General features: G+C 38.9%; 1 pseudogene; it reads left to right on the top strand.

The window, feature by feature from the left end:
• The first annotated feature begins 3820 nt into the window (after nt 1-3820).
• On the top strand, nt 3821-6106 carry LOC108979871 (annotated as a pseudogene).
• The last annotated feature ends 2259 nt before the right edge of the window (nt 6107-8365 follow it).

Here is an 8365-nt window from a genome sequence, read left to right as displayed (position 1 = left end):
TACTGAGAAAAGTTGGAAAACAGAGCAAATGGTGACGTTGGGTCACTCTTCAATCCAGTGGCTGGGGAAGGTATTAGAGGAGAGTCTAAGCAAGGGAAAAAAGGAGGTATATTCGGCAACGCGAGACGGTTTCTGTAGTTTGATTGCTCAAAGATGTGCAAATAGGAGAGGGAGGTATCTTGAAATTTCAGAGTACAACTAGGGGGGAAGGAGGAATATTTTATGTATTCCTGAAGGAGAAAATGGATGGGGATGGAGGAAGATGAGGGAGGTGTTGATGGAGCAAGGGAAGGAGGTCACTAAAGTCGGTGGTTTGTCTAGTGGAGGTTATCAGAATCACGATCAAGGGGCAATGAGACACCATGCTTGGTCGTATAAGGAGGCCCTGTCTGCGTCAATGCCGAAAGCACACTTGCGTGATGGTGGCACAAGAGTCTCTGACAGAAGGCAAGGGCAGCGGCGTTGGGAGGGCAAGACGAATGGAGGGTTGAACCATTTCCGTGGCAGGGACATTGTGGCGTGTCAGGAAACGTGGGATGTCAGGAAGAGGTTGTTGGAAATGTTGGGGCAGCTATGGGCACTGCAGAGAGACATGGCTGCAATAGTGGAATTTGTTGGTTCATGTAAGGCTAAGGAAGACTTGGGAGTTTTAAAAGGGAAGAAACATGTTATGGGCCATGGGCCTACCATTGCCCAGAATGAGGCCTATGAGAAATTAAAGAAGGGATGGTTGTGTGGCGACAGAGGGCTGGGCCATCTCGGCCCAATAGTTAAAAGGAAACCTTGGCTGGTGGTGGATCAGCTAGGCCCAACACACAGAATGGGGCTGGGCCGTCTCAGCCCAGGGCCCATAATGGTAGTAAGTCGAATGGGGAAGCCCAACCCACATTGTCTGTCGAGAGCCCTAGCCCATGCCTTCCACTCGAGATGCACAGTCTCGGGTTTGTGCCGGATAGTTAGTCGACAGTAGCACAGACGACGCCGACGGTAGCACAGAAGACGCTGACGGTGGTAGAGTAGGCTGCCGATGGGGTGTCGCCGGCGTTCTTTGCGAATCAGGCTCTGGTGGGGTTCGATATGCATTTTGCTCAGCCTAAGGAGGTGCAGAACTCACCGACGAAGGGTGAGGGGTTGTTCCTAGCTCCGTCGGACTTGTCTGTGAAACTTTTTGAGAATTTTGAGGTGGTTGAGGAAGAGGAGGACTCAGATGATCTGATGCACTCTGTGGAGGATGAAATGTTCATCCCTGAGGCTTGCGGGTTGGAGTAGATTTCGGTGGGGAGAGGTTTTCAGAACTTGAATAACAAGATGGGGGATCCTGTCCCATTGAATTTCTATTTCCTGATTAAGCCTCAGATTGGGTAATTCATAAAGCAAAAGAAATTCAACATGCGGTGGGGATTGAATGTGATTGGTATGAGGAGCATTTCATAGCTTTATTAACTGCTATGGAAGCTGGACATTGCCAAAAAAAGAAGGGGGACTCAAAGAAAAGTTGGGAACTAAAAAGATTGATATGGTCGATGAACTCGGAGGGTAGCTCTAGTAGGAATAGGGCAAAACGGAAGGGGCTGACTTTTTCCCAATGAAACCAAAGATTGTTTCTTGGAATGTCTGGGGTTTAAACGAAATAGAAAAGCGCCTTCGGATTCGGTATTTAATTCGTGAGTGGAAAGCGGACATTGTTTGCTTACAGGAGACGAAGCTGAAGATGATTAGTAGGAAGACTGTGCGGAGTTTATGGAGCAGTACTTATGTTGATTGGGTTTACTTGGCCTCTTCAGGGGCATTAGGAGGAATTGTGGTGATGTGAGATAGGCGGGTGGTGGAGAAAGTAGAGAAATAAATAGGGAGATATATGATAGCATGTTCTTTTAAATGTGTATTAGATGGTTTTTTGTGGGCATTTGCAAGTGTGTATGGACCGAATCAAGATGTAGATAGAAGATTGTTGTGGGATGAGCTTGTAGGGGTAAATAGCTGGTGGGAACTTCCTTGGTGTATTGGGGGGGACTTCAATGTGGTTTGTTTCCAAACTGAATATTTTGGAAAAAGAAGATTGACACTAGCAAGTTTGGAGTTCTCAGAATATATTTTTTATTTGAATTTGATTGACCTTCCACTTGTAGGGAGTTGAGTCACATGGTCGAATAATCAGACGTGGTCCTGCTTGGATTGTTTCTTAATTTCACCTGAGTTGGAAAGTCATTTTCCGGACATCTGGCAAATGAGTTTGGCAGAGGCGGAACTAGCTATAAGGTTGGGGGGGCTACCGCCCCCCCAAAGTTTTTTAAAATATTTATATAGTATGTAAATAAATTAAATTCGCCCCCCCTAAGTACTCAGACTTTCTTTATATGATTAAAATCGCCCCCCCAATATTCAAACTTTCAAAATTTTTATTAAAATTATCCCCCAAATCCCAATACTCACATTACTTCACTCTAACTTTTCACTTCATTTTACCTGACACACAAATATTTGTTGTTTACCGATAAAGCATAAATCTTGAGAAGTGAACACTTACAGGCAGATAACATATCAGAGATGAAAATACCAACGGACAAGTGGCAACTCAAGAGTCAAGTCTGGGCCGTGCATGCATGATCATATCTTGGAAATATGAAACTTTTTACTTTCTCATCGAGGCTCATTTTCTACGGACCTGCAGGCTGCAAGTTTCATTTTTTTTTTATTTGAACATCGAATATTAGTTATTTTCACATTTCCGCATCTCAGTGATTGTGAGCTTCGCCTCTTCAATCCTTCACCTTTCATCAGCTGCAGTGCTTCTACAGTTCTACTCTTCTTCTTCTACTTCTTGACCTCACCGGACACCGATTCACCAAAGTAAGTTGAACTCAAGTCTCAACTGTCCAGTTTTGTTTGGTTTTTCTATTTTTTTTTTTATTTTAGAAAAATAGGTTCTGCAACTCAGTGCCTTTGCCCTTTATAGTTTATTATTATATATTAATAGGCTAAGAGTAAGACGGGGCATTGAATGGTGTACGATGAACTAGTAAAGTAACCAGACACCTTGCCTAATGCCTTGAATCTTGATGAACTAATAAAGTAAAAGAAAAAAGTTTGGATTCTGGAAGGTTGTCGACTTTTCTTGTAAGTTGGAGAAAAGAAAAAAGTTAAAGATGTGCTTTTTTTTTTAATTGATAAAAATAATAATTTTTCTTGTGAATAATATATAGTAACTCATGAGTGTTCTATGTACCTTTTTTTTAAATAAGAAAAAAAATTAGTTGGGATTTTTATTTTGATTCGTATGAAATGCTGAAAATTAAAAAAAAAATAAGTTTGTTATTTTGTGTAGGTTACTCATAAACTTTTAAGTAGTGTTATCTAATTTGTCTGTATCTTTTCTATGAGTTTATTTCAGGGATCAAATGCTCATAAAAGATACCTTAAGATCTTTGAGAGAGGGTCATGCCGCCACAGATTTCTAAAAGGTACTTTATGAATTTTTCAATTCTACCAGCTTGATGATTATTTTGTTGCTGATAGCCTGATAGAACATTTGCATCTAGTTTTTTTTGTTCACTTTAATAAATACAAACTATACAAAAAAATCTAACAACTTTATATCATTACTTATTAGGTACTTCTCAGGTTTATTCTTAATCTATAAATTTTTCTTAAAGTATAGAAAAATATGAGCAAGTCAAGAATAATTGATTCTTTTTTTAAAAAGAAAGATGTGGACAATTCAGAGAGTAATATACATTTAGAGAGCTCGGTAACTTCAGAACGTGATGCTTCTATCACTGACGAGCGTCCCTCTAAAATTTCAAGAATCCAACCTGAAGAGATGGATGCTACCTCTTTGGAACGTGATCCAGGATTACGTCCACAAATATGAGAATTTCCTACTAACCTACAAGATGAGATCCGACGTGCCTATCTTAAAGCTGGTCCATATCAACCTAAACTTTCAGAATATCCATTTTCAGGAATAGGCAATCAACGTCGTCGATTTCAATTTTCTTGGTTTCAAAGATATTCAAATTGGTTGGAGTACTCACCATCGAAGAATGCTATATTTTGTCTTCCATGCTACATTTTTGCTAAGAAATCAACAGGCCGTCCAGGATCAGATGCATTTACCATTAAAGGTTTTGACAATTGAAAAAAAGTGAATGATGGAATGAATTGTCCTTTAATAGGACATGTGGGAAGAGATCCAAATTCACCACATAAAAATGATGTAGAATGTTGTGAGGATCTAATGAATCAGTCAAGACATATTGACAAGTTAGTTGAAAAACAAGTATCACAAGATATGGAGAATAATCAGTTGCAGCTCAAAACTTCGATAGAAAGTGTTCGATGGCTTACGTTCCAAGCTTGTGCCTTTAGAGGTCATGATGAAAGCTCTGACTCAAAAAATCAAGGTAACTTTATTGAACTGATAAAACTTTTGGCAAGTTATACTGATCAAGTTAATGAAGTTGTCCTGGAAAATGCTCCACAGAATGCCAAATATACATCACCCAAAATTCAAAAGGAAATTTTGCATATATTTGCAAATAAAGTACGCAATGTGATTCGCGAAGAAATCGGGGATGCCAAATTTTGTATTCTTGTTGACGAAGCTCGGGATGAGTCTAAAAGAGAACAAATGGCTATCATTTTGAGGTTTGTTGATAAATATGGTTTTATTAGAGAGCGATTTTTTCATATTGTGCATGTCAAAGATACTATGGCACTAACTCTAAAAAATGAGATATGTGCTCTTCTTTCTCGTTACGACCTTCAAATTGAGAATATTCGAGGTCAGGGATATGATGGAGGAAGTAATATGCGCGGTGAATGGAATGGATTACAAGCTTTATTTCTTAAAGATTGTCCCTATGCATATTATGTGCATTGTTGGGCTCATAAACTACAATTAGCTTTAGTTGCAGCCTCTAGAGAAGCCAAACATGTTCATCAGTTCTTCGTCCATTTGACATCCATTATCAATATTGTTGTTGGTTCTTCTAAACGTCATGATGAATTACAATCTGCTCAAGCTGTTGAAATTGAAAGTTTGATTGCTTCCAATGAGATTGAGACTGGAAAAGGGGCAAATCAAATTTGTACGCTACAACGAGCTGGAGATACTAGATGGGGATCTCATTTTCAATCTATTTGTAGCTTGATGAGGATGTTCAGTGCTACTTGCTCAGTTATCAATACTATCTCAAATGAGGGATCAAATTATTCTCAACGTGGTGATGCTGAAGCAGCTTACATGGTATTAACATCTTTTGAATTTATTCTGATATTACATATGATGAAAAAAATCATGGGAATCACTAATGCACTTTGCCAATCTTTGCAACAAAATTCTCAAGATATTGTGAATGCCATGAGCCTAGTTTCAACCACAAAAATGCTCATTCAAAATCTGAGAGATGATGGGTGGGAGTCTTTGCTTATTGATGTTATATCATTTTGTGAAAAACACCAAATTGATATTCCTGATATGAATGGCCAATATACAAGAGCTAGAGGCAAATCTCGTCATCAAGTTGACAAGTCAATGGAGCTTCATTTTAGGATTGATATATTTACTACTACAATAGACTTTCAGTTACAAGAATTGAATAATAGATTTAACGAGAATACAATGGAACTTCTCATTCTTAGTGCTGCTTTAAGCCCTAAAAGTGCATACAAATCATTTAAAATTGATGATATATGCAAATTGGTTGAGAAGTTTTATCCACAGGATTTTACTGAGCAAGAAAAATTCCTTTTGAGAATTCAATTGCAGCATTATGAGCTTGATGTGCTGACGCATCTAGATTTTCAAGATATGTCTACATTATCTGAGCTATGCAGAGTACTAGCAATTTCAGAAAAGTCAAAGATTTATTATTTGATTGATAGGTTAATTCGTCTAGTAATAACTCTTCCTGTTTCTACTGCTACTACTGAGCGAGCATTTTCTGCCATGAAACTTATAAAAACTAGATTGCGTACTCGAATGGAAGATGAGTTTCTTGCAGATCATTTGCTAGTTTATATTGAGAAAGAAATTGCCAAGAATTTCACTTCGGAGATGATAATGAATGAATTTTATTCCATGAAAGATCGTCGTCGAGCTTAATTTGAAGCGAAAATCCTAAGTTGATATTTCATTTTCCTTTCTTTTTGTAATGGTCTCTAGCAAACTATGAAAATCTTAAGGAAAATTATTTTATAAGATGATTTATAGACATGTATTTTTTGTATGTAATTTTATGACGTATGATTATTATTTTTTATATAGTCACGTGTAAAAAATATATATTACTCATACTCACACATACCACACACTTTGTCAATCGCCCCCCCAAACATCAAATCCTAGTTCCGCCCCTGGCGTTTGGTACGGATAGCCTCGGATCATTGGCCTATTATGCTTGATTGTGGAGGTATTCATAGCGGTAGAAGGTATTTCAAGTTTGAGAATATGCGGTTGAAGTCTGAAGGCTTTGTGGAAAGGGTCAAACATTGGTGGATTTCGTATCATTTTGAGGTACCCCCAGTTTCATATTTGCAAATAAACTGAAAGCATTAAAAAGAGACTTAAAGGAATGGAATTAGCAGTCTTTCGGCAATGTAGAGGAAAACAAAATTACTAAGTAGAGGGAAATACATGATATAGAAAGAATACAAGAAGGGAGACCACTTACTGAGGAGGAGCAAGCACAAAAAACTTTGTTGGCTGCAGATCTTGAGAGGATAATCCCACAAGAAGAAATGTCATAACGCCAGAAATCAGGAGCTCTTTGGTTAAAGGAAGGGGACCGAAGTACGAAGTTTTTCCATAAAATTGCAAACTCTCATAGAAGAAATAATACCATTGAGGTGCTGAAAATTAAAGGGGTTGAGTGCAGAGAATAAGAGGTAATAGAAAATCACGTGGTCGATTTCTTTGGAAAGCTCCTCACTGAGCAGGTGGGGTGGCTAAATGGATTGGTTTTTGACACTATTGAGCTGGGGGATGCTGCTAATATGGAGAGAGCTTTCGAAGAGGAAGATGTTTATGATGTAGTAAGGAAAATGGCAAAAGATAAGGCTCCCGGCCCTGATGGTTTCTCTATGGATTTCTTTCAAGATTGTTGGGAGGTGATTAAAGAAGACCATTTGAAGGTGTTTCATGAGCTTTTCTCGTTTGAAAAATTTGAGAAAAGCCTCAATACCACTTTTTTTGCTTTAATTCCAAAAACAGTAGGGGCTACTGAGATTACAGATTTTCGACCTATTAGCCTAGTAAATGGTACATACAAGATTATTGCAAAAGTGCTTGCTAATCAGTTAAGCGGGGTCTTGGGGAAGATTGTTTCTAAGCCTCAAAATGCCTTTATGAAGGGTAGACAGATTCTTGATGCGGCCCTAATTGCTAATGAATGTTTGGACAGTAGATTGAAGGCTGGCAGCTCAGGGCTTTTGTGTAAGTTAGATATGAAAAAGGTGTATGATCATGTTAACTGAGATTTTCTTCTACATCTATTGGGTAGGTGCGGTTTTGGAGAAAGGTGGAGGTCTTGGATCAGCTGGTGTATATCCACGGTAAGATTCTCTGTGTTAATCAACGGCAGCCCAGAGGGTTTCTTTCCAAGTTCTCGTGGCTTGAGACAAGGGGATCCGTTATCTCCTTTACTTTTTGTTGTTGTTATGGAGGCACTAAGCAGGATGATCTCGGCTTTAGTGACTAATGGTCTGATTAGTGGTTTCCAGATTGGTTCGCCTAGAAGGGGTATCACTACTATTTCACATTTATTGTTTGCAGATGATACGCTTATTATGTGCGAAGCAAATCATGATTAGTTGAAGGCTGTGAAGGCGTTGCTGCTTTGTTTTGAAGGAATGTCTGGTTTAAAAGTGAATTATGATAAATCCAAGTTGGTGCCTATTGGAGAAGTTCAGAATATAAGGGAGTTGGCTGGCACACTGGGTTGTAAGATAGCGTCTCTCCCTATGAGTTATTTGGGATTACCACTGGGTATAGCCTCGAGGGCACGCTCTATCTGGGATATAGTGATTGAAAAAGTAGAGAGAAGACTGGCAGGTTGGAAGAGGATGTATTTGTCAAAAGGGGGCCGGATTACGCTAATTAAAAGTACACTTTCTAATCTACCCATGTACTTCTTGTCCTTATTCCCTATACCAGCAAGTGTGGCGGGTCGATTTGAGAAGTTACAAAGAGATTTTTTGTGGGGGGGCTTAGGAGAAGAGTTTAAATTCCATCTAGTCAAGTGGGAGATGGTGTGCCGTCCTATCTCTAATGGCAGTTTGGGTATTAGAAATTTAAGGTTGTTCAATTGTGCATTACTGGGCAAATGATTGTGGCGATATATCAAGGAACCAAAAGTCTTATGGA

Source organism: Juglans regia, chromosome 3, assembly GCF_001411555.2.
Source record: "Juglans regia cultivar Chandler chromosome 3, Walnut 2.0, whole genome shotgun sequence".
In the NCBI taxonomy this organism is placed as follows: domain Eukaryota; kingdom Viridiplantae; phylum Streptophyta; class Magnoliopsida; order Fagales; family Juglandaceae; genus Juglans; species Juglans regia.
Note: the sequence above shows the minus strand (reverse complement) of the source record. Positions and strands in the feature narration are given on the sequence as shown.